The 27,217-nt window shown below is 39.2% G+C and overlaps 2 long non-coding RNA genes across 3 annotated transcripts in view; one reads left to right on the top strand and one right to left on the bottom strand.

The window, feature by feature from the left end:
* Positions 1 to 27,217, bottom strand: part of LOC123381955 — a 198,072-nt gene that overhangs the window by 44,388 nt on the left and 126,467 nt on the right. The window lies entirely within an intron of this gene.
* On the top strand, positions 905 to 4,786 carry LOC123381956. Its single transcript, XR_006589612.1, has 3 exons — positions 905 to 1,013; positions 1,827 to 1,934; positions 4,389 to 4,786. It is a non-coding gene; the product is annotated as an uncharacterized LOC123381956 (long non-coding RNA).

Here is a 27,217-nt window from a genome sequence, read left to right as displayed (position 1 = left end):
TGTGTTAAGTACATTGGAATTAATATATGTGTGTGTGTGTGTGTGTGTGTGTGTGTGTGTGTGTGTGTGTGTGTGTGTGGAAAAAATAAATCCTATCTTTATTACTCATTTACAAAGAAAAAATGATAATTGCTAAGAAAATGGAGGTGGCAAAGTCTCTAGTATATAGAAACTGCTTTGCAATACATTTAGAATACCTGTACATATTATAATTTTGAGTAGAATAATTTTATAAATGTATACTTCTGGAAGGATTCTTCTGAACATGTAAATACAGGAAGGTGATAGGAGAAGGTGGAAATCGGCCACACACATTAGTTAAGAGGGAGGTTGTAATAGCTGAGCTTAAGTGAGTCAGAACTACACAAAGACAGTGATAGATGGGGTTGGAGGGGATGTTTTCAAGCTCTTTTCTTTCTTATAAACAAGGAAAAGGTAGACCAAAATCTCTGTGGTAAGTAGCTTCTAAAATATCTCCCAATGATCCCAGTCTCTTGATATTTACATTTTTGCATAATCCCCTCTCCTTGAGTATGGGCTTGTTTTTAAAGAATGGAAGAAAACTGGGGCTCCTGGGTGGCTCAGTAGGCTCAACATCCAACTATGGCTCAGGTCATGATCTCGCAGTTCACGGGTTGGAGCCCGGTGCTGGGCTCTGTGCTGACAGCTCAGAGCCTGGAACCTGCTTTGGATTCTGTGTCTCTGTCTCTCTCTGCCTTTCCCCAGCTCATGCTCTGACTCTCTCTCTTAAAAATAAAGAAACATTAAAAGAAAAATAAATATTGGAATAGAATTGACTTGCTCTAAAGAATGGCAACTGTGATAGGATGTCACACAGATAATGTTTAAAAAGACTTGTGACTTCATTCTTGACTCTTCTCTTTTTCTTTCTTTCTGTCTGTCTAGTTGGCTTGCTGTCTGGAACTTCTCCTTTACTCATTCTGATGGAGAAACGTACCATGATATGAATGGCCCTAAGAACTGAGACCCTCAGTCTAGTCGCCTAAGAAGAGGTGAATTCTGCCAATGACCACATGAGTGAGCTTGGAAACAAATCCTTCCCCAGTTGAGCCTTGAGACAACTACAGTTCTAGCCAATATTTTATTGTAGCCTCATGAGAGACGTTGAACCGGAAGGCACAGCTAAGCTATGACTGCATGCCTGACCTACAGAAACTATGAGATGATAAATTGTGTTGGCTTAAGCTACTAGCTTTTGGAGTAATTTTGTATGTAATAATCGATGACTAATACAGTGTCTAATTTACTTCTTCTCTCTCAGTGCCTCTAAGAAATAATATATTAAATATCCTTTTGAGAATTTTGATGCTTAGGACAAGATGAATGTATCTCTTTGGTTTCCTTTCAGTCTGATTTACAATAGCATTTCATTATTTGAATAGCATGGGATGATTTACACAGGCTTTCATAGACATCTATAATTATATTGTGACCTGGACCCTATTATCTGTATTTCACATTGAAGAGACTTTGGCTCAGTATAGTTAGTTCTTTCTATAGTCACAACTGTCAGGGAAAAGAAATTGACCAAGAGAGAGCGGGGTCTAACTCCCAGTCATGAACACAATCAGTGCATCACCCCTGAAATTACATAACATATAATGCTATGAAAATCATGGCAGAGGCAACTTCTCTTCACCAAATATGTACCTCTCCACATTTTTCAGGCCTCTTTTAGTCATATGAAGCTAGTGTATTAATACTAGTTCTAGCTAATTCCCTGTAAACAGAAGTGGCCTTCTCACCTCTGGGTTGAATCATTCTAACCACGGTACCCAAACCTTCTCTGCTCTCTTCTACCACAGTGACGTCAGAGGCCCTGGATTCCAGAGGGCACAGCCACAAAAAGGTAGGGCCTCTGCCAGCCTGGATCCCTGAGTACAGTGTGGATCAAAGCTCCCTGCTTACTCCTAGTAAGTATATACCATGAGTAAGAAATCAACCTTGAGTTAAATTTTATTTCAGAATAAACTCACCTACCCTAAATACAGCACAGAAGTGAACAAATATAATTTTAAATAAGCAGGAAAAGTTATATTCTCTCCTTTATCTGATGATGTATAGAGTGTGTTACTTTCCTAGAGCAGATTTTCTTAAAGACCATTTGTTCAGAGACCTCTCTTCATGTCCAGATTCTGACATCCATCATATCACAACCTCAGTCATCGGTCACCACTCTAGCACTGCTGAGTGATGGCAGGAAGACCACCTCCTAAAGAAGGAAGGACAGTGTTGGCTTTGCGGGTGTCTACTGCAGATGCACAGAATTGCCCGGCCACAGCACTAACTATGCTTAGAGTTTAGTGTTCTGTGACTGCTGTCTTGAAATTATTTTTATAAACAGAGCCCAATGGAATAATGGAACACGAGCCTGACCCTCTCAGCTCACTTGGTACTGTCTCCAACTGTCTCTTCAGGACAAATTCTCAGCTCCCCTATCTTTGTGCCCTTCTCTGCCTGACTTCTCCTTCCCCACGATGGTTTCCTTGCATTCTGGCCCTGGCATAGATAGCGTTTTGGAGTTAGACACAGATGTCCCATGGCTTCTAGGGGCAGGGGCCGAGCTTAGTGGTTACTGTCCCTATTCCAATAGCTCAGAGGTAAATAAGTGGAGAGTGTCTTAGCTCTGCCCAATCTAGGTACCAAGGGCATCCAGCTATGCAGGCTACAATACCCTTGGGGGTTGCCCATACATCAGACCAGGGAGGTGAGCCTGTGGGAAGGGGAGATACCTGGCTCAATTTCTCAAGATGCTGTCCTGGCCAGTGCATGGTGAGTAGTTCAGGCAGCTGTTAGGCAGAGTGACTGTGCACAGAGCGAGGCTCTATCATCTGGGAGAGGCTGGGTGCTTGGGAGAACCTGCATCACCCCACAAATATCCCCATGCCTCGGGGGTGCTTCCCTGGATTGCTCCATGCCTGAGAACATTCCCTATCCGTCATCCCAGACTTTCTCCGTCTGGGTAATTTTCATTTTTGCCAGTTCCAGGCACTCTCTGGGGATAAGCCACAAATAAGAATTGTGCAATTTCAGTGATTCAGCATACAAGTTAAACGTTCTGATATTTGCATTTAAAAGTGGCATTTCACAATATAAAGATGGATGGTAAGATCCATGCTAATAATTTAAAATTGTAACTTTCCTTTGCTTAGAATTAAATGCAAATTTAAAAAGCAAAAAAAAAAAAAAAACACCCCACAAAGGAAAGGAAAAGCTTTATATTTTAATACTTCTCATGACAGTTTTCCCTTGATTTTTGAATAAGGGGGATCAGCATTTTTATTTTGCTCTGAGTCCTGCAAATTATGTAGCTGGTCTTGAGGAAGAACCAACATTGGAAAAACAAAGAACAAAACAAAACAAAAAACACTAAGATGTGAATAAATCACACAACAGTGAGATCTCTTCCAATACAAATCTCCCACTGTAAACTCCTGGTGCCTTAAGATACTTTTTAGTTGTCCAAATCTCTTTAAAAATCACAACAACCTGCAGCTGGCTTCACCAAGCCACCTCTGAAGTCTTTTTGTTTTGAATTGGGTCCAGCTATACACAAAAGGCTTACATCTCTTCCTTAACTGTAATGCTAAAATAAAACATATGAGGTCTAAAAAAGAATTGCTGAATGGGTTTATCAGATCCTGGCAGCAGTGGGAAGTCACAAAGAAAGACAAAACAGTCCTTTGCTTCATACTTGCTTTTGAAATTCCATCCCTCCAGCTCCTCTGTGCTTCTTTCTTGCAAAGGGCAGACTTTATTTCTGCCAAAATCTTTGCAACAGAGCCAACAGAATTTATCTCAAGCTTGGCAGCCAATATACATTATCCACAGGTTTCTGGCTAAACTATTAAAATTAATCAGGTGGCAAACTTTCATTTTAGCAGCTCTAATAAACAAGAGAACTAGATTCCCAGGAGGTAGAAATGTCAGTAAATATAGCAGCTTTAAAAGGAAGAAATTCTTCAAAATGTCTAAGGATGTACTCAAGCTTTAGTCAAATGGACCTAAACTACAGTTACAGTATAGGCACGACCATTCATTTTTATTGAGACATTTTTCACTGCAAGAGGAATCAAGTCCATTTTCATATAGAATTTCAAGCAAACTTTCAGGTTGCATGAGAAGATGTTCCGTGTGTGGAGTGGGAGTGGAAAAAAAAGAGTCTTTATTGTTTTCCTTGTGGACACTAAAATGATTCTGAAGCAAGGCCTTCGAGTAATAGACCTGATGTTGGATTTTTAGAAGAAGTCACACACAGCAGAAACAGAAATGCTCACCAAATATTTCAGGTGTCTGTTTTCCAGCACTTGTGCACTTAGATCCATATATAACTTGGTCTGAGCTAACGTGACATAAATTACTTCCAGGCCAAAGCACAGAAGAGCCATGTGAATTCTCCAGGTTGCTCTTCTCCGGTAGCAGTGACAGGTTGGATTGCAGACTTCACTCGATTTGGATTCCTGAGAGACTACATGGAGCATGCCCTCTGCCAAATTGTGTTGGATATGCAGCATGTAAAGGAAACAAACACTTGTTGTGTAAAGGCACTGGCATTTAGAGGTTAATTGGGAATGCAGTATATCTAGCCTGTCCTAATTAATGATGAAATTAGTACCAGTGGTGTGATGTGGTCACTGAAAAACTAAAAATGATAAAGGGCAAGGACACTAAGAAAACAGGCTGGAGTAATAGCAATCTGTGCTCTGCAATGGCCAGACATTGGATAAAACTGTGCTCTCCAGTAACTGGCAAGGGAGACGGTACACCTGATGAACCACAGCTCGGGGCGGGGGGGGAGGGGGGGAGGTGGGGGGGGGAGGTAGGAAGCAATGGAAAACAAAATGATTGTAGTGTGTATTTGTGGTTATTTTCTGCATTTGGTTTGGGATTACAGGAAGAAAGAGGTGAACCCACAGAAGAACTGGCTGATTACAAACAGAAATGGAAGCAAATAGAAAAATTCCAGAAATGCATGACCTGGCAATGTTGAAAAACACACATTTGAATGACAATTCCACCCTTTAGGAGAGATTAGTTGAAGGGCATGACCTTCAAAACAGCTGTCACAATCCTTCAATGGATTAAGGTACCACAGGAGAAATATCAGATTAAGGATAAGATATCCAGAAAAGCTTATCAATTGATTAAATATTTAATGGCAAAGGTCATATTAAGAAAGTCCTTTCTACCTACTCTTTCAGGGAAACTCATTGTACCCACCATTAACTAACTGTCAGGAGACAGAAGTTTTGGTGTCAAGAAAGTAAAGAAATGTAACAAATGTGAAGACCAAGTTTCTAAAAATGTCTGTATGTTATGGGGTAGGGGGTACTACTTGTATTTAGAAATGACTGGAATCAAGTAAATATGAAGTCCCCTATACATCTTAGAGTGATGGAGAAACCAAGAGCTTTAGCACTTGGTTTAGCACTTAGCACACCTTGGGCCACAACCTTCTAGCGGATGGGGGGGGGGTAGATTACCCCAACAATCATTTTTGTATGTGGCATGGAGGATAAGAGACAACAGAGAATCTCCCAGATCGGACAGGGATCACAGAAAACAATGAATGAGAGTGTATCCACCAGAACGCAGAATCAGACTCTTCCCCGGTCCTTGGGGGTGCTCCTCTTTACAACACCTGCCCAGTGGTGTTGCAGAACGGACCTGTCTGCTGCAATGCATGATTCCAATCTCAATCAGTCACTGTGCTTACTTGGCACCCTGTATCGGGTGGTGCACTGGAGGACTGCAGATTTCCTGTCTGTGTAACTAATAGGAATCTAGACCATGAAAAATTATCACTAAATTTGATGCCAAGGCTGGTATGCATTACCTGAGACCCTGGGACTTTTGAGTTCTCTGTACTAGAAGGATATGAGTATGGGAAGAAGAAAGTAGAGAGATTTTTTATTACCAGATAAACAACCTGTAGCTGAGAAGGTAATAGTGACAAATATTTCAAGCATCCCTCTACATTTTCCATGTAGGAGTCATGTGACTGTGTGTTGAAGAATATAATGTCAGGTTCAAGACTTTCTAGTATTCTTCCTCTGCCATAGTGACTAGTGGCATATCCAGTGGTGGAAATCTCCAACCGCTAATATCCCTGAGGGATCATGTGAATCAATTCTCTGCATCTACTCTCACATAACAACATTGCCTATGTAACATGAAAAAGAAAGATTCATTGAGTTAATCAACTGAGATTTTTGAGTTAATTCATTACTGCCATGTAATCTGACTTAACCTAATACAAGATATGTGCAATATAATTTCTAATGAATGGACAAATACAGAAATGACACGAGGGAGTTTCAATCATAGAGAGGGAGTTCATCACTAGTGCAAATGAAGTGGGAAAGAGCCTCAAATGTGCAATCCAGTAGACCCGACTTGAATCTGTTCTCTTTTATCTCATTAATTCTACGACCTTGAACATGTTATTTAAACTCTTTAGCCCTAATATCCTCACATGTAAAGTGGGGGTAATAAAATTACTACAGGTTGTTAGAAGGATTAAAGACATAATTTTAAATAAAGGAATCAATGCAATGACTACACGAATGCCAGCTAGTTTTTCTCCACTCCCTCCCCCACCAGCCCTACCATTCCTTACTGGATGAACATGGTTTAAAAAAAAAAAAAAAAAAAAAAAAACCTCATCAAATGAGGCATAGGAATGCCTCCAAAGATTCAACTGCATTTCAGAGAAAGGTCAGAAAGATAACACAAATTCTTAAAGTGGCCGGCCATACAGTTATTGAATTGGTTGTCAAATCCTGGTGAACTTGAAAGCTCATAACTTTAAAGCAAATTGTAAAACAAAACAAAATGGAAGGAAAGAAAACAAACAAAAACTCCAAGCAGGTCAAACAGAAAGAGTCAGTGGTTAGAAAGTGAAGATTCAGCCATGGATGTGTCAGTGTGTTTCCTAGTATAAGAGAAGCATTAGGATTTTTACATCAGATTGCTTACATCTCAATCCCAGTGTGTCCCCTAATTTTGGAGCAAGTCTCTGAACATCTCTAAGGCTTAATTTCCTGTTATAAAATGGGAATAATGGTTATCTAATTCATAGGTTGCATTTGTTATTCATATCTGTATCACACTGCCTGCTGGTATGACTGCCATCACCATCATCATCATCATGGTTGGTTATGGGGTCGATACAAAGGGGGTCTTGGAAATCAGGGAAACTGTAGGGATGAATTTGATAGGTTGAGAATATGAACCTGTTAGTGTTGTTTAGGAAGGTTTGGAAGCAATCTAAGCTAATTTTCCGTTCCCTCAGTACATCCTCAACAAGTAGATACACTTTTAATGTGCATCCTTATGAGGAGAGATCATCAAATTAATAACACAGAAGCTGAAAGTTGGATGCTGACCTTTCTAAGGTTTCAAGAAATCTTTCAGTAGTCAGTGGGTAAAGGTAATGTTGTGAGACAGTTACTGTGGCTAATTACAAGTGATTGTTACTTATTAAACATATATCTCATTTGTTGAACAAGCACCTCACTGATTACCTTATTTAGTTGTTTTATCTTAACCTGGTGAGTGAACACTATGCCAGGTGCTGGGAATACAGCTGTAAAAAGAACGGACATTAATCTTGATCTTTATGGAATTCACAACCAAAAGCTCCAGAAGGAATGAATCACTCATGATTCTCTCATTTCTATTACTGCTCCTATCACCTTGCTCTGCCCTAATTTCTTTGACCCCCATGATAGCAAGAGTGATCTCTCATTTCAGGGCAGTGACAATGCCTTACTCATCTTAATAACAAGTGCTAAAAATATGTTCTTATTTGATTAAAACTTGAATGAATTAATGAATGAAATTAAATTAGCTGCAGAATAGCCTATGTATTTATATCTCCAATTTTATATATAAATACATGACTTGTTTTAACCTTTGACTGATGAGTTCTGAGATTGGGTTGAAATTTGCATACATAATGCTTTTAAAACAAATTAAATAATATTTGACTTCCTTAGTCTGAAATAGATTCAATTTTACTTTTTATATTATATTTCCTGATTTTATGCAAGTGCAGGAAGTCTGGATGTCTTTCTGTCTTATAGAGAGTCAAATGATTTCACAAATTTTGTGTTGCAAATAATGTAAGTAAGGTAAGGAAAACCTACTCTAAACACTCATTCTCACTTTTAAGTTAAATTGCAAAACATTGGCTTTGTCCATATACATTTAGAACTGTTTCTCTTGAGTATGCAGTGCATTCAACAAATAGGCAATGATACTGTCTGTATAAACATCCCTTCCCCTGAGTCACCTTAACCAACCACTATGGGGACAAGAGCCAGGTTAGGTAGGAGTGGGATTTAGGTTCTACAGAGGGATAGCTGAGACACAAGTTCCTATCCAAGGCAACAGGAGGAAGCAAGTGTAGATATTAAATTCAAATGGGTTGGAGTAGGACGTCAAGATTGCGTCTTGAGGCCAAGAAATGAGTACATCAGCAGAGATCTCATCACAAGATAGAGACCCAGGTTCTTATCCTAACTCAACCATTTATAATCCATATTATATTTAACAAATTATTTAGCCATCCTGAGACTCAGTATTTGGACCTCAGTGAACTCATTAGGGTAACGGCTCTCTGGCAATCCATCAACTGTCCTCTTTCCTGGTGATTTATTGTATTCCTTCTCTGAAAACCACATAGATGGTATTGTTATCATGGCTGTGCTTTCATATTGCATTTCCAAATTAAACGTTTAAAACCAGCACTGATATGTACAACTAGTAAGAATGTGAAATGGCATGTCCTTCCCAGAAAATAATTTGCCAATATGTTCTTAAACTAAAACAAAAACCTTGAAGTATGCATACTTTTGATCCCATCATTCTCCTTGTTGGAATCTGACCTAATAAGAGTTGTAATCAAGGATTTACACACCAACCCTTTTATTATAGCATTTATAATGTGATAAAGCAGTTATAACTTAGATTTTAAATAGGAAAATAACACAAATAAGTGAAAGTAAAAGTGTATTATGCAGCCATCAAAAATTATATTTTCAGACTATTTGAAGATTTGTGGAAATAATTGCCAGAGTATTATAAGAAAACAGATGGATATTTTAAATATTTTAATCCAAGTTCTATTTGTTTACATGTACATGCACTTTAAGTATGTATTTATGTAGGGGCGGCCTGGGTGGCTCAGTTGGTTGAGTGTCCAACTTTGGCCCAGGTCATGATCTCACAGCTTGTGATTTCGAGCCCCGCGACAGGTTCTGTGCTGACAGCTGACAGCCTGGAACCTGCTTTGGATTCTGTGTCTCCCTCTCTCTCTGCCCCTAATCCACTTGCATTATGTTTCTCTATCAAAAATAAATAAACATTAAAATAACCTTAAATATGTATTTATGTAATATTAAAGAAAGAAATATACCAAAATATTAAAATTTGTTCCTATTATGGGCTAAATTGTGTCCTCCCAGAATTCATATGTTGATGTTCTAACCCCTGGTACCTCAGAATGACTGTAAGGTCCTTAAAGATGTAATTAAAGTTAAATGAAGGCATAAGACTGGGCCCTAATCCACTATGACTGGTATCCTTAAATTAGAAGAGAAGCAGGGGTGCCTGGGTGGCTCAGTTCATTATGCGCCTGACTTCAGCTCATGATTCACAGTTCGTGAGTTCAAGCCCCGTGTTGGGCTCTGTGCTAACAGCTCAGAGCCTGGAGTCTGCTTCAGATGCTGTGCCTTCCTCTTTCTCTGTCCCTCCCTGACTCGCGCGCGCTCTCTCTGTCACAAATAAATAAACATTAAAAAAAATAATAAAAGAAAAGAAAAAGAAAAGCAAACACAGATACACATAGAGGAAAGACCATGTGAAGATACTGGAAGAAGGTGGTATCCTCTTCAAGCCAAACAGAGAGGACTCAAGAGAAATCAATTCTACCAATACCTGAATCTTGGACTTCCAGCTTCTGGCATTGTAAGAAAATAGATATTTGCTGTGTAAGCCACCTAGTCTGGGGTCCTTTGTTAAAACAAATACACTTCCTCTGGAAGGTAGACTTCTAAGTGGTGTTTATTTTCTTTTTTACACTTGTTTATATAGTCTCCAGCATTTTTACCATGAGACTGAGCACTGAGCACAGACACTGTTTCCTCAGAGACAAGTACATGTTTTCTCTTTTTTTTTCTTGTGGAATAAATGGGTCCACACTTTTGTTAAGTACCTTAGCTATGTGTGGGTCTTCTCCACTTAGTTGTGAGCCCTTGGAGGGCAAAGTGTTTGTTCAAATAAACTTTGTAATAGTCCTGCCTATTGTTGTAGTTGGCACATATTAGACTCCCCCAAATATCTGTGAAATGATATTTAGGTGGTACTGATTTATAATGTGTTTGGTCTGTACTCTAGTATTACAGAACAGTTTACTCCATAGCTATGGTGAACATTCTGAGTGTTTGCATCACCTCTAAAAAAGCTTCATTTATGAATGCGAAGTTGAGACTTCCCTTCAACATAAGGAAAAATCCAACCTGCTGTTCTTTTGGATTCTTACTAGTGTTGCCTGGTTTTTGCTCTAACTTTCCATCAGCAACTCCTCTCCTCCCACACCTCTTTATGTTCTCTTTTCCTCCACTACCATTTAGTCTCACACACAAGCACACATAATCTTTGTCCAAAGGATTGGTCAAAGATACTTTGAGCTCAATAAAAAGCTTCTCATATAAAAGACTATTGATCTAAACTGTGAACTAAAATAGAGTTTAGGGAGAGTGGAAGGTCAAAAAATGGGTTTCCTTGTCTATTTGGAAAGGAGGTGGGAGCTACAAAAGAGAAAGAAATCAGGTATGAAAAGAGGCATCAATAAATACATCCTGCCTGATTTTAGTCACTTTGCAGAAGTAAATTGTTGTATTTTGCTGAAAAGGGCAGGAATACCTTGGAGGTTTGGAACCAAGGCTAATTCTCTCTATCCACTGAATTTTTCCTTGAAACTGTCATTACTTTAAGATATTGATATACCTTTCTAGCTACTTTTGAGCACATACTAAATCCAAGGAACTTTGTGCATATAACATTCCTAATCCAGAAATCATCCTTGAAAAGTAGTAGTATCAATATTAGATAAACTGATTCCTAAAGATTAACTAGCTTACCTAAAGTCACAGGAAAATGTCCTTGGGGTAGGCCGTCATCTTAGAGAAAGTTCCTAGGATCTTTCCAAGAATAGACTCCAACAAGAAGAAATCACATTTATTGCAGATCTAAGATGACAGCCATTTTGCATACATAGTCTCGTTCCATTTGCCCAACATTGCTAACAGGTAGGAATTAGCATTGCTATCTTACATGGCAGAAAAAGTGGAGATATCTGCCAAATGAGTACAATTTTAACAGAGCTGAGATTTAAATCCATTTTCATCTGATTTAGAAGAAATCTAGATGGAGACTCAGAGACTTTTTTAGTAAATTATTAAGAGAGTGCCCTCAAGTAGATAAAAATATGAAGACACTGTTACTGTCTTCAATTTGGTGAATTTCTCTTGACTCACAGATTAAAGACAGCTCCATATCTCCAGCATGGGAGTAAAGCTAATGCACATTTGACTTTTAACAAGCTGTTCTTCTCTGCTTTAAGACACACACACACACACACACACACACACAAAAACAGACTTAAACTCAAATCATATAACGTCATTTTCTCTGTTGCTGAGCAATTAAGAATCTGAAATTCAGTGTTATCCAGGTTATGCTTTGTCTATATCTGATCCATCTAATATGGTAGCCACTGGCACATGTGGCTATTAAAATTAATTTAAACTAAATAAAGTCAGAGATTCAGTTTTTTAGATGCATCAGTCAGTCACATTTCACACACTGAGGAGCCAGATGTAGCTAATGGCTACCGTATTGGACAGTACAGGTGCAGAACCTTTCCATCATTGCAGAAAGTTCTGCTGGATAACACTGGCTGATATTAATAACTTGCAGAGGGTTATAAGGTCTTCTTTGCTGATTGAGTGTATACTACAAACAGCTGTTGTGTTGAACAAACATCTTTGGGTTCTTGCTTATTAATCTCCTTTATTCACAAAGGATAATCTTTCAAGCTCAACATCGAGACTTATTGGTAGAAGAATGAATCGTGAGAAGGAACCCAAGCAAAAATCATGGATCAAGATACCCATATTCATCCATATTATATAGCAATCACAATGAATGAGCTACTAAGGCCCTAAAAGATGAAAATTGGAGAGCTTGCATGGCTTTCGTTTGTTTACTAATTTATTCTTGCAAGTAACATTCACTCAACTTCTGCTACAGATGTAGGTATTGCAGAATTTGTGAGAATGCCCTCAAAGGTTTTGGAATTGATGGGTAGGGGGCAGAAATAGAGATGGACAACTTTATCTGAAACTCAATGTGCTAATTGCCAGAATAGCGGAATGTAAGCATTTTGTTCATAGCATAAGCTTTTCGGGAGCTTGATTCTGGCTTACTCTAGATAATGAAGGAGGGTAAGAACAGAGCTGCTAGAGTGAGTGCCTCATGGGCAAAGGGTGGTTGTGCTGGTCCTTCTCAGCTTGCCACCCCAAATCTGTTCTCCACCCAACGTTGTCTTACTCTTCTCAAGAAGGGAGGGTGACCCAGTGGATGTATCACCTACACTCCCTTGCTGACTAGTTTTCAGTTGTGTTTGACCAATAGAAGTTAACCTTTCAGATACCAGAGGTCAGGAGGGGAGAGAACCTAGGTTATTTTCTTCTGCTTCTGTGGCAGGAGCTGGAACTCTCAAAGGTTACAGTTCCCAGGTCTAACTCTTGACTAGAGCGCCACAACCACACTTTTCTCTTCTGTCCCTTCAGCTACAGGGCTTTTACTACCTCTTACCTCTCGGTGTTTCACCACTGCTTTTGACCCCCTTAACTCTACCCACATTTCTAGAAGGAGTCTCTTTAATAAAGTCTCTCCATTTGAAACATCTGGGTTAAATTACATGTCCATCTGGGACCCTGACTTAACACAGCAAAATGAGAGAAGAAGCCTGTAGCTGAGAGCCAGAGAATGAGGGCTTCTGATAAGGATTTTAAAGAGTGGGACTTACCATAGTGACTAATGCCTTTGGAGTTGGAGGGATTATTTGAGGGTCTTTGAAGAGTCTACAAGACCTGTCTTCTACTTCCCATCTTCCTGCTCTCCATTCCTACTCCCTAGAGATTACCTTAGTGAACAGTTTCTGTGTAACCTTCTAAATGTTCTTCACTGCATGCTCAAACATGGTTTGAGCACCCAACCATCCTCAGCCACACTGAAGGAAAATAAGTCTGCTTCTTGCTTGTCAAAGAGGAGAATGGTAAGGGCAGCAGCATCTGGGAACTAGTTAATACCACAAATTCTCAAGCCTTTACCAGACCTATTGAATCAGAAACTCTGGAAGTGAAGTTCAGAACTCGATATTTTTTGGAGGGGGGTAGAGAGAGCACACACGCATGTGAGAGCAGGAGAGGGCAGAAAGAGAGAGAAGATAGTAAGCAGGTTCCATGCCCAGCACAGAGCCCTATGTGGGGCTTGATCTCACAACCATGAGATCATGACCTGATCCAAAATCAAGAGTTGGATGCTTAACTGACTGAGCCACCCAGGTGCCCTGGGAACTCTAGATTTTTAATAAGCCCTCCCAGGGGCACCTAGGTGGTTTAGTCGGTTGCACTTCTGACTCTTCGTTTCAGCTCAGGTCATGATCTCACAGTTCATGAGTTTGAGCCTGGCATCAGGCTCTGAGCTGGCAGTGTGGAGTCTAATTGGGATTCTCTCTCTCCCTCTCTTTCTGCCTCTCCCCACCTCATGCTCTCTTTCTTTCTCTCTCTCAAAATAAATAAAACTTAAGAAAATAAACCCTTCTGGTAACTGTGTTGCACACTTAAATTTGAGAACCAGAGGACTACACAGCTCTTCTGGAGAGCTCTCTGCCTCAACCATCTGGTCATTACTATTTCACACAGAGTGGAGTGATCCTCCTGAACTTGAGTTCTGACACTGTTAACTGCTCAGAATAGGCATTCTATGCCAATGTGAGTTTTGAAGTCATGATGTTTTGTTTTCCTCTCTAAAAGTGAAAGACTATGCAATATTTCCTTCCTCTTTGCCTTTCTTCAGAACTCCTACAAGTCAGTTTCAGTCATCTCCAGAAGCCCAAGACCCACTGGTTACCACATCTCAACCCTATATCACTATACTTGCAATTAATCTTTAAATCCTCTCAAAGCATTCCAAATAATTTTGTCCAAGATTCAACAATCTTTCCTATGTCCTCAACCACCTCTCAGAACGATCCTAATCCATATATATATATATTTTTTTCTTATAGTTTTCATGAATCAAAGATGATTTCAATTTCATACTCCACATACCTCATGGCCTATAGGTTCTTCTCTTTGCTGTTTTTTTTTTTAAGTTTATTTATTTTGAGAGAGCGAGAGAGGGAGGGTCAGAGAGAGAAGGAAAGAAAAAGTCCCAAGCAGACTCCATATTGTGAGTGTAGAACCCCAGGCGGGCCTTGATCTCATGAACGCTGAGATCACAACCTGAGTTGAAATCAAGAGTCAGGGGCGCCTGGGTGGCTCAGTCGGTTGAGCGTCCGACTTCGGCTCAGGTCATGATCTCATGGCTCATGAGTTCAAGCCCCATGTCAGGCTCTGTGCTGACAGCTCAGAGCCTGGAGCCTGCTTCCAATTCTGTGCCTCCCTCTCTCTCTGCCCCTAACCCACTCGCATTCTGTCTCTGTCTCTCTCAAAAATAAATAAACATTAAAAAAAAAAAAAGAAAAGAAATCAAGAGTCAGAGGCTTAACTTACTAAGCCACCCAGGCACTCCTCTCTGCTGTTTTAAAACTACAGATCTTGCTCTCTCCACCGGAACTCACAGTTTCTTGGCCATTACAGCTTAATGTTTGGTAGCTTCCCTTTTGTTTTTATCTAGTAACTTTTGTAATTTATAGGTTTAGCATTTTACTCATTGCCTTGCTCTCTATCACTATCTTTTTCACTTCCAGGAACTTCAAGATCCAAATGGATTATATGTCAAGCCCTCAGGAGCTAGTCCCAGCCTTCCTTACTTCTGGGGTTCTTTTCCTCTACCCCACTTCAACCACCAGCTCCTGTAAACTTAGCCTTGATCTTTTTATCCTCAATAACTACATTCAAATAACAAATTACAAGGATGCCCATGTATAAGTACAAGTTCCCATCCTTCCAGAAGGTAATTAAGATAGTTGTTCTAGCCTGCCAGTTCCATGGAGCTAAGACTAATGAAGGATGGGATTCTTGCAAGAACCTGGATGCATAGAAATTGAAGGAGAGTGGAGAGTTACAATTGAGGTGGGGCAGAAAACCAGAAAGGAAAACCTACATGGGTCATTGAAGTAAATAGGTGCTCCAGAGAAGACATCAGCGTTCAGGATTCAGAAGTCAGCAATCCAAGATGGTACAAGCAGAGAGCAATCGATCTGATAGGCAAATAGGAAGACTGATAGTAGTGGCAAATAATCATCTAGAGGTCATTATCTCGACTGGTTTCCACAGAGGATTTGATTTTTTCTCCAGAGTCACGTGTTGAGCAAATGCATATCAGGGGGTTATTCCGAAGATCAAATATAAGTACATTGTGGATGCAGAGGAGCTTTCCAATGAAAATGTCAGTTGTTGCTACTGTTCTTGATTTAAATGACCCATCTCGACATTGCAGGAAGTGCTGATATTGTGGGGTCCCTCCTTTCTCTTTAAACCCAGGCAAATGTTTCTTTCCTCGTTTCTTCAGTGGTTAAGAGAATTATGCAGAAGCTGGCTCGGGTTGGTTAATTATTCAAATGTGATTATACAAAAGCAGCATATTTGTTCTGTCCCTATTTGTGCATATGTATTTATTTTTTATGAACCTTACTTCCCGTCAGTGAAGAGAATAGAATTAGCACATCTGTCCCATTTGTTGTGACAAAATATGAACTTAAGATCTGTATGCTGATTTAGGGAAGCATATTCCTAGGCGTACATGGTGAGTCTGATGGAATAAAATTTCAGTAATAAATACAGTTGTGGGAATCTGCACTAAAAAGCAGCACTAAAAACAAATGACGTGAAAGAGTGTTATGGAAGCTTTTTAAGGAGAATTTGAACAGAAACAGAGGCATCTCTAGAGAGGTGGAACATTGGGACAAATAATTTGTGGAAAGGGGGTGGGAAGAATGAGAAGAAGGAGGAGGCGTGTCCCTGCCATTTTCCAAATTTGTGAATGCCAGCATCTTGAAGGAATCATGAGAAAGATGTTGAAGAAAACAGGAAGGAGGGGAAAGCCATAAGATGTATGCATTGTTTGATAGGCAAGATATACACAAATTTTGTATAGCTGTGGGGACAGTAAGAAAAGAGACATGCCTAAATGTGTTAGAGCTCATTATATTTGCTAATTGCATTTTCTTCTATTGACGCTCTCTCACCCAAATCATGGCAGTGCCTAAGGACAGACACCACTATTGCTTTTTGAGGCAGCCAGAGGAGGAGTGTCCAGAGCACATGCTGGGCTCCTTGCAACCTTATAGAGAACATTGGAAAGCAGGAGGACATTGATGTATACCCCAAATTCCTCCTTATAAGCGATAATTAGGAACAGGAGGGAGGATGCCTAGCTGGTATTGATTGCTCCTTTTTGTGACATATACTAAACCTGCAATATGGGTTTAGGTAGGACACAAATAATATTAATTTTATTATCTGTACATTCATCCTTTGCTTTCATCTATTTAGGCAACTGATACTGGTCTCCCATTTTCAGCACCAATATAAATATTGTTATTAAAACCAATGTGTTTAAATGAAGAAAATGAACTATTTATTAAAAAAATATTAGGTCAGGACAGCCTGGGTGGCTCAGTCAGTTAAACATCCGACTTCGGCGCAGATCATGATCTCACGGTTCATGAGTTCAAGCCCCACGTCAGGCTCTGTGCTGACAGCTCGGAGCCTAGAGCCTGCTTCCGATTCTATGTTTTCCTCTCTCTCTCTCTCTCTCTCTCTCTCTCTCTCTCTCTCTCTCTCTCTCTGCCCCTTCCCTGCTCATGCTCTGTATCTCTCTCTGTCTCTCAAAAATAAAAATAAACATTTAAAAAATATATTAGCTCAGCCAGCAGATCAGCAAAATTTGTAAAGGTGGCTCTCGAGTGATGACATTTGGGAATCAATATAAGAAAACACAATGGGTCAGAGAAGACAGGACAGAGAATCAAAAGTTATGGATGCTCAACTTTGCTAATTATTGTCTGTGTATTTGAGACAATTAACCTCATTTTTTCTAAATATTGATAATAATTCCCAATTTAGATAATTTACAGCATTTTTTTTTTGGTAAAGATTCAATGGTATAATGTATTTGACACTCTCTAAAAAATAACCAGTGTTGGGGAGCCTGGGTTGTTCATTTGGTTAGGTGACCAACTCTGCATTTCGGCTCAGGTCATGATCTCACAGTTTGTAGGGTCAAGCCCTACCCTGGGCTCTGTGCTGACAGTGTGGAGCCTGCTTGGGATTGTCTCTCTCCCTCTCTCTCTCTGACCCTCCCCCTCTGGTGCTCTCTCTCTCAAAATAAATATACATTATATATATATATATATATCTGTATATATATATATGTGCATATGTACATATATGTATATATGTACATATATACATGTATATACATACACACACATATATACATATATACATATACACACACACATACACACACACACACACAGTGTTGTAATGGGGAAATATTGTGCATAAACCTTAGGAGGGCTTCTGTTGAGTCACACCTTTAAGCATTTCTTCATTGAGTGTGACCAGAACATGTGACTCCTAACAATAGCATACCATTGCCAAAGGTGATGGGATGTTACTCCCTTAATTAGGTTTGGTTGCATAAGTCTTAGCAGACTGTTGGCTTCAAAGAAGCAAACAGCCCTATTGTGGACCACAGCCCTATTGTGGACGACATGCCTATGGAGAAGGCCATGTGGCAGAGAACTGTGGACAGTATCTAGGATTTGAGGTGGCCTCTAGCTGACAGCCAGTAAGAAACTGGGGTCCTCAGTCATACAGCCACAAGGAAATCAATCTGCTAACAACTTCAGTGAGGTTGGAAGCAGATTCTTTCCTTTGAGAATTCAGAAGCACCCAGATAAGAACATGGTCTGGCCAACCCCTTGATTACAACCTTATGAGAGTCCCTAGGAAATTTTTTAAAAATCACCTCTTTAGTGTTACTAGCCACATTTCAAGCTCACACATTGCAGATATAGAATAGTTTCAACATCATACAAAGTTCTGTTGGTCAAGGCTCCTCTGAAGCTCCCTTAAGGAACAAGCTGAGTTTGAGACTTCCCCTAAAATTGAGCCCTGATTTGGCTTCTTCCCTTTACTTGTACTACTTACCTTACTTCCTTACTGCTGTCTCCTAGGTTCATTTCTTTCCTAACACTTTTGCAATCAAGCCCTGGTTTGAGAGGAGGTCCACCTAAAACTCAAGAGAAATCCACTGGAAAAAAATGTTAGTTCTTTTGGTTTCTATCTCTGAATGCTAAATGCCAAAATTGACTGTCATTGTTACTGATTTTTTTTTTAAATCTTCATTCTTTCCTGGTATTCCTCCTTGATTGTTAAATGTGGAATTATCAACGACTGCATTTACAGTTTATAAAACACTATCTTAGACCATATCTTGAAGGAATGACACTGAAAATTTTAGCATATTTGTGCTGATTTATAGTACTGATCAAAAAAATAACTGTTAATATCCTTATTATAAGGGTTAGAGAATTAAACCCCAAAATAGTTGTAATAATTCTAAGACCCTATTTTAAACAGGTAACACATTTGAAATTCATGGCTGGTTCCTGACCAAGAACTCAGAGCTCTTTCTATGTAGTGCACTTCCCTTAGAATTCCAAGGGATATACCACATCTAGCACACTCTGTGAACATACATAATGGACAAAAAAAAATGTGCTTTTTGTGAAGAGAGACTTTGCACTAGAAATTTAATAAGTAGGTGGTTATAGGATGACTATGGTTCAAGTTGGGAAGAAGGGCTTCACATGCTTTCCTTTAAAAAAGCTATGATTGATTGTTCAGTGCCCTAACGTTTACCTCTGCTTCAACCATGTAGTTAGTCTGACCAATTTTTCCAACACCTATTCACAAAATGACCTAACAGCTCAAATACATTCAATTGTCATCATTGTCTTCCTCCTCCTCCTCCTCCTCCTCATCATCATCATAAGCAGCAACATCATTGTCATCACCCTTTTATTGAGCCAGGTGATATGCTAAGAGCTTGCAGTCATTATTTTATTCAATACTCATAACAAGTCTAGGAGCTGGTGCCATCATTATTATTCTCATTTTGTAAATGAGCAGAATGAGGCACATGTCAAAGACTTATAGTAATTACATAAGGTACAACTTATGTACAACTTATGTACAACTTATTTCCTTCCTACCGTGATCCCAATTCAACACAGTTATCCAGATCAGGTGAGGAATAATGATTCTTAATCAATACTACTTGGCTGGTTTCAAATTTTTTTTTTAATGTTTTTATTATTTATTTTGGGGACAGAGAGAGACAGAGCATGAATGGGGGAGGGGCAGAGAGAGAGGGAGACACAGAATCGGAAGCAGGCTCCAGGCTCTGAGCCATCAGCCCAGAGCCCGACGCGGGGCTCGAACTCACAGACTGTGAGATCATGACCTGAGCTGAAGTCGGACGCTTAACCGACTGAGCCACCCAGGCGCCCCTACTTGGCTTGTTTCAATCTGCGGCCTTTCCTACCCAGTATATTGTCAGTAGCAGTGGAGGAGATAAAGTAGGTTCCTAAGAACAATGCCAATTTCTTTTCTCTCATATTTTCTGTCTTATGCTAACCTGGAAAGTAAACATCAACAGACTTGCTTCCATTACTTAAAAAATAGATATGTATCATTTCCTTTCTGTCACTTCCAAAGAGCTATTATTATTGTTTTAAAATAGAGCTAATTAATGCAATACAGCACTGTAATTAGATTCTCTTTGTCCTAGAAATTGGCCAGACGCTGCAGGTTTATCCAAGAGAAAGTTCTTCACAGCACTGGGAGAATAATGAGTCTCATTCATTCTCAGCCTGAGCCACATCTGAACTAGTGACCCAGGGGTGGATGTCTCAGAGGCCCATTACCAGCCCCCAAAGCTATCTATTGTGACAAGGGTGTTGATGGATCCAGCTTAATGCCACCCAGATATTATCTCTGAATCTTAAGCAAAAGACAAACTGCAGCTACAAGGCAGATATAAAAGTCTCTTGCTGAGATTTGTAGAAAATGTTGTCATTTTAATTAACATTTCCAAACAATAATAATCATTATTTAGTGTTGTGAAGCCAGCCACATACAAAATGCTAAATTTCTGAGTATTGTAAAGCAGAAAAGTGTTCTTTTGGGAAACGACGAGAAAATTTGGTTTTCTGTTTCTGGATCGGGAATATCAGATCAAAGCATTTTTTTTTCTCCTTTTAAATAAAAACTGTATGACTTATTCTGAAGTCATTCTTCCTTTGCTAATTTGCCCCCTGACATATGGTACCTTTGCAAAAATTCTTACAATGGATTAAAACTGTATTTTTAAAAATGAGCTTGAGATCTTGAGCTTTATGGGCTGCAAAAATACAAGGTAATTGGAAGTGCTTTGGAACTTGGAACATGAAGGAATAAAACCAATTTCTACAAGAGATTAAATGTTATTTTCATGCAAAAGAATGCAGCCATCATTCCATGACTTCCCTTCATCTGTATCCTCATCCCCACAGTCTCCACACTACTGACCTATCTCACAGATTGATCCCTTATCCCCTACTGTCTTCCAAACAGAAACAATACTTAGTCACAGAAGGCAAAGTGCTCTGATCCTTCTAGCTTTTCACAGCTGGTCTCTCTCCTGAAGCTGGGTTCTCTTTTTTTTTTTTTCCACTTTTTCTTTTTGTCTGTGTTGCTTGACCCACCCTGCTCAGCGATAGACCTCGATGCTGACTATCTCCAGGCTCAGCCCCCTTGAGCCCATAAACTCATTCTGACTCAGGCAGAGCAATTTCAGATTAGCTGATGGGTCACAATATTAATAACAGCTAACATTTACTCTTCGCTTGACATGTACCAGACGATATTCTAAATCATCCATTTGATCCTTTCAGCAACCCTATGAAGAACTCATTATTATTATCCTGATTTTCCAGAGGAGGAGACTGGGTACAGGGAGGTTAAGCAACTTGCCCAAAGTAAATAATAGATACAGGGTCTGAACCCAGAAAGTCTGGCTGCACATCTGAACCTCTTAACCTTTGTTCTCCATTCCCTGTCCCATTAGCCAGAGGCACGTGGATCTAGGCAAGGCTTGAATTTGCCTTGATCACTCTCCTGCCCAGGTCTTAGCATTTCTTTAAAAACCTTTGGGTGGAGCCAACTTTTGTATCAGTGTTTTACTTTGTTCTCTAGCTCTTCATGGGAACTAGGGGTCTTATCTTGGGTCCTGAATTTCAGCTAATTGCTAGTTCTTTAGAACCTCTTTCTGGGTCTCACCAATCCTGGAGGCAAGGGGAACTCCAGAGACATCCAGTGGTCTCTCAGTGGCTGACCTGGATTTCCTTCTAAACAGATGACACCTTGCCTCTCTATGTTTACTTGACAGTATTTAGTTGAGTGGATTCCACCATCTCCCTTGAATCATCCACTTTACTTCATTTCTATTACCTTCACATGCTTGTCTGGGCCACCATCTTCTTTCACCAGATGAATGCATTAGATTCCCTGTGGGTGTCCCAGCCTAAAACTTTTGGCCTCTCCAACCCATTTTCTGTGCTCAACCAGGGAAGCCTACTGACTATGAAAACATGGTCATTTTAATGATTAACATCTTTATAGCAACCCATTACTCTTAGAATCAATCCCTAAATCTCTGATGCAGCTTGTGAGGCTTTGCCTAACAGGACCTCACCTATACCTGGTACTATTTCTCAGTACACTCTCTCCATATGCCATGCTTTCTCCCACTATGGGGCTTTTACACAAATTCCCTCTGCCTTGAGGCTATCTTCCTTTCGTCTCCGCATAAATGACTGGCTCATCCTTCTGGTCTTTGCTTACAATTTTCTTCCTAGGGAATTCTCCCCTGTTCTTGCAGATCAGATTAACCTTCTTTTTATAAACTCTCATAACATCTCCTTTCCAGGTGTTTAATATACATTGACTATGTGTGTGCCAGATGCTTATCAGTTGTAATTTGTTACCACATAATAGAACTCAACAGCATTAGGGCCATATTTGTCTTGTTCACAGCTATGCTCCCAGGTATATACAGAGCACTATGTTCCCACAGCACATATTAGAGAATGAATAAATGAATGAAGGAATGGATGAACAAATTGCTACATAGAACCTCCATGTGTTAGCAGATTGGGAGGCTTTCTAAAAGACAGCATTTATTGGGCTTCTACTATATGCTAAACCTTGTCATGGACTTAAATATTTTATCTCATTTTATATTCAAAACAACCTTATAAGGTAGCTTTTGAGAGTAATCTCATTTTACAGATGAGTCAACTAACATTTTAACTGACAGACCAAATCTCTATGTATATTATATAATCTACGTATGTATATATGTACATGTACACATGTATATATACAATATATACACAAGAGCAAAAAGCAATTTGTGTGTATATTTTCTCTCTATATATATATACACATGCACATATATATATATGTATATATATATATATATATACACACATATATATACACATACATACACATACACGCATACACACGAGAGAGAAAAGAGACAGAGAGGCACTCACTTACCAAGTGTAGGCCCTACAAACAGGTCGTATTCCTTTAATTACAGGCTTCTCCATTCCTAACTCAATCCCACTTAGACACATGTACTGTATTCCCAGCTTGTACCTTGATTTACGATACTTCTGATTCTATGGCTAACGTCAGGATTGGGATGGGCATAGTCATCCACGTGTTCCCCTTATTCCCTTGCAGATCAGCTGTGGGGTGGCCAACAGGAGGACACGGAGGGAGGAAACAAAAATAGGCTTTTGTTTTCCTCTCCAGGCAAAAATCCCAATGGCTTCCCACCTCTCCTTTAGGCCCTTGGAATGAATGTTCTTTGGTGTGCTAGACACTCTGTGTGGGTTTAGCTCATTAAATGCTCAAAGTATGTATAGCATGCTGTGTGACTAAGGGGAAGAGGGCAGGAATTGGGCCTCTACTTTGCAAAATATTTCTCTATTGATGAATTCAGAATTTTATATGAAAACTGAAAACACCTGGTTTTTATAATTTTTTCAATGAAAATTAAAAAAAATTATTTCTATCATGAGTGAAAACATTCAGAATTTGATAAATATGGCATGTGAAAGAAAACTATTTGTTTTTAATGAACATTTATTTGCTAATTATGGGAATCACCAAAGAGGAAGCTGCAGAAACTGTTTTTGTTGTGTTATTTTGTCTTTTCTTATTCTCTGGGTTAATGAAGTTTTAAAATCCATAATTTGGAAATTATCAAACCATGGCACGGATGCTAGAATCCTCCAACATGTTTTTAAAACACACATTTGATTAATTTGGGAAAGTTAAGCTCAGGCCAGCACATGATGGATTCAAGCTTCCTGCTTTTTTTTTTTTTTTTTAATAAATTGTAGGGTTTTGGTTCTTCCCCACTGTGAGCCATATTTCCATTTTTGACATCAGCTAACTCAGTCACTAGATAATGCCTTCAAGAATTATCTGACAAGATGCACTGACATCAGAATGACAGTTAGGTAGATGTGTTGTGCAATTAAATTATATCTAACAAAGGACCAGTGGCTTCCCTGCATCTAAGAATGATTGGACAACCATGCTTACGTTTGATCATTTATCTATGTGCTAAAGTTGGGCTGACTGGCTCAGCCTAATCAATGTGGTGTCATGTAACTTTTACCATTCTTTAATGAATTGCTTTCTAAGGTGGATTGTCAGGTTCTTGACAGATTATATATTTAGCAATGTACAGAATTTCATTCATTAAGGTGTTAGAAGGAATTCTCTATTTAGCAAAACAAGATACATGCCTGTTAATGTTCCTTCTTCATAGGAAACATCAGCACGTGCATTATCATTTCTTTAAACCTCTCAGGGTGATTTGAATATGCAATTTTGTATTTTCCTCTCTATGCCATTAAGTTGATGTAGGTAGGAAGGAGGATGCCTTTGTTAACACAATCAATTGAAAGATGTATAAAGAGGAGGGACAGAATTAGTCTATACTAATGATGACTCCTTGATAATAGACTTGTCGCCATGAAGTTAGAGAAAGATTCCTCTTCAAAACCAATTCTTCCAGGATAATAAAAACAACATTTCAAAAGCACATAGAGGAGTTCTTGCAAGAAGGTAAAATAATGAATTATTAAATGTACTGCAGCTTCTTGATAAAAATTTTATGATAACTGTACAGTGTTCGTCTAACCTTGCCTTTTAGCAACACGGAAACATGAACTCTGCTTATTTCAAGTTGTAAATTGGTTTCCTCTTATTGTCTCATTTAAGCAATCTTTACCAGAATAGACCCAGAGGTGCCAAATGATTCCAAATTGTAAGCTACAAGTTTTTTTTTCTCCTCCAGAATTATTGTACCCATTATATTAACACCTTCCACTTTGTTGTGAGGATCCTTACATTTACAGAGGCTATTATGCTTCTCCAAAACAATGTGCCAACAGATTATATGTATTAGTAAAGAGGAGAGTGTGAGCACTGAGCATAGTCTTAACTGGGAAACATCTACAAGTACAGTATTTAGAATGCAGTAAGGAGGAAAGACAGAGCATAGTAAAAATTTCATACTGGCATCTGCATCCATTATAGAACTGAGGTGACCGGTAAACACGAAGAATGCTTACACTGTCCTTTTCTGTCTTTGAGTCTCATATTTGCTCACTTCCTTTCTATCACAGACATATGGAGAAGGGGGGTGAAGAGAAGAACATACTTCCTTGGGCATTTATTACATGCAGGTACCACAAAGCAACAGTTTTTATATAAATTTTGCACCGAGTTTCAAACTTCAGGTATGGTGACCATTTTTTTTTTTTTTTGCAACCATGTCTCCTATAGATTATTTATTCCAGAGGAATTATAGCCTGACATCATAGGGAGGATAATGCCCCCAACTCATTACATTGCCAGTAGATTAAAACTGGCTCTCACTCTCCTAGTGCTCCACCATAAAGCACTTGGATTAAAGTGTTAACTAAAACTTGGTCAAAGCCACAGACAGCCTAGGGACCATGATTCATGGAAATAAACAAACTGGAAGGCATTTGACTGAGGCACAGAGTAGTGCAGAGAGCCCAGCTTGCATAATCAGGAGACCACACCATTATCACTTATTATTGAACTTAGTAAATTCTTTTTTTGCTTTTAACCTCTACCATCTTTCTTAAGGACTGAAATTGAGATGATTCAATCTACAAATGAATGATTTAAGATAGTGCCAATCTTAATGATATAATAGAGTGAGTGCCTGTCTCTAAGATGATTCTCAATAAATAACAGTATATTCACTTTGAATTTATCTACTTCTGGAGATCAGTTCTGCTCCACAGAAGAGTGGCACACATTAATTTTACTTCTGTAATTATGCTGATTGGTCAGAATGGCGACCAATTTTCATTCGAATATCCTGGGATAAGCTGAGATTGTTCACCATGTAGAAAACACACCAAGTAGAATATGTTAAAGCAAGCTGGGTAAAGCCTATTACTTAGCAGAATTTACTCAATAGATACCCGCAGTCTTACAGTAACTGTCAGCTGGGTTCTACATGGCCAAGGGATGCATATATGTATGGATATACATTTGTTTAAGGAGACAGTTTGTAATGAAAACTCAAAACAATTGACCCTGTTGCATATACACTGGGATCCAATGATGGTTCCTATATCTTCCCTATGAGGACTTGATAATAAGTGTTCACTAGGACTCAAACAGGAGTCTGTCATGCTTGGTTCTAGGCACTAATCTGAAAGTAACAACCAGGCTCTTTTCTCTGAGAAGACAATCTGTAAATACAGTTAGCATTACTTTACATAGTGGTCACTACATACAGGCACTTTCTAAGTGTTTTATATTCACACTTCATTTAATTATCACACATGAACAACCAGGAGATATTTCCTTCTAAGGAAAAGGAACAGATTACTATTTGTTAAGAATTGAGTGCCTCCATCTTCTATTTCTCAACCTTCTCCAATATAACAGTGATGGGAAGGGTCACTATACTTCCAAGAGTGCCTCGGATGATCCTGAGTTTCTACTCCTTGCTCCAGTGTAATTAGTCTGGTTCTTCCCTTCACTGTCCAGGCTGACCAATAAATTATACCATCCACTGATTATGGGATCTGTATTTATCTCTAGTATGTCATGCCCTGCCTTCTGGAGGACATGAAGGTAGCTGCTTCCTTGGCCCACTCTGTCCTGCCAACACCCTCTATCTTAATCAGATCTCAAGAGTAATACAGTGCAATAAGATGGTGAAAGGCTTTTTTTTTTCCCCCAACAGTTTGTGTTGTGGGACAGTTACTTTTTCTTTAGAATCTAAACTTAGAAAGTATGTCCTTTTGTTTGATTTTATAATATTACCTGTGTAAAACCAATAAATACCCCCATATGGGATCAAGGATATTGAAACTTAATGAGTTTGTGTTCAACAGCATGTACCTAATTATGTCTCAGATAAGGGTGGCAACCAATTAGTGGGTTGTGAAATCTATTCAATGGTTCAAAAGAAGCATTTAAAAGTGAAGTAGAATAGAGAATATCAGGGCGTGTTACGCATATAAGGCTACATGTTACTTTGAGAAAGTTTAAATAATTTGCGTGTGTGGTGTGTGTGGGTGGTGGGGAGAGGTAGCCAGTCTCCAAAGTGGTTCCACATTATCACTGCCTCCTGGTAATCATATCCTTGTATAGTTCCCTCAAGTACTTAATCATGGCTGTTTTGTGTCATCAATAGGGTATTGCAAATGTGGGGTGCCTGGATGGCTCAGTCTGTTGAGAGTCCAACTTTGACTCAGGTTGTGATC

The sequence above is a fragment of the Felis catus genome, chromosome E1 (genome assembly GCF_018350175.1).
Source record: "Felis catus isolate Fca126 chromosome E1, F.catus_Fca126_mat1.0, whole genome shotgun sequence".
In the NCBI taxonomy this organism is placed as follows: Eukaryota; Metazoa; Chordata; class Mammalia; order Carnivora; family Felidae; genus Felis; species Felis catus.
This window is presented reverse-complemented; position numbering and strand designations above follow the sequence as displayed.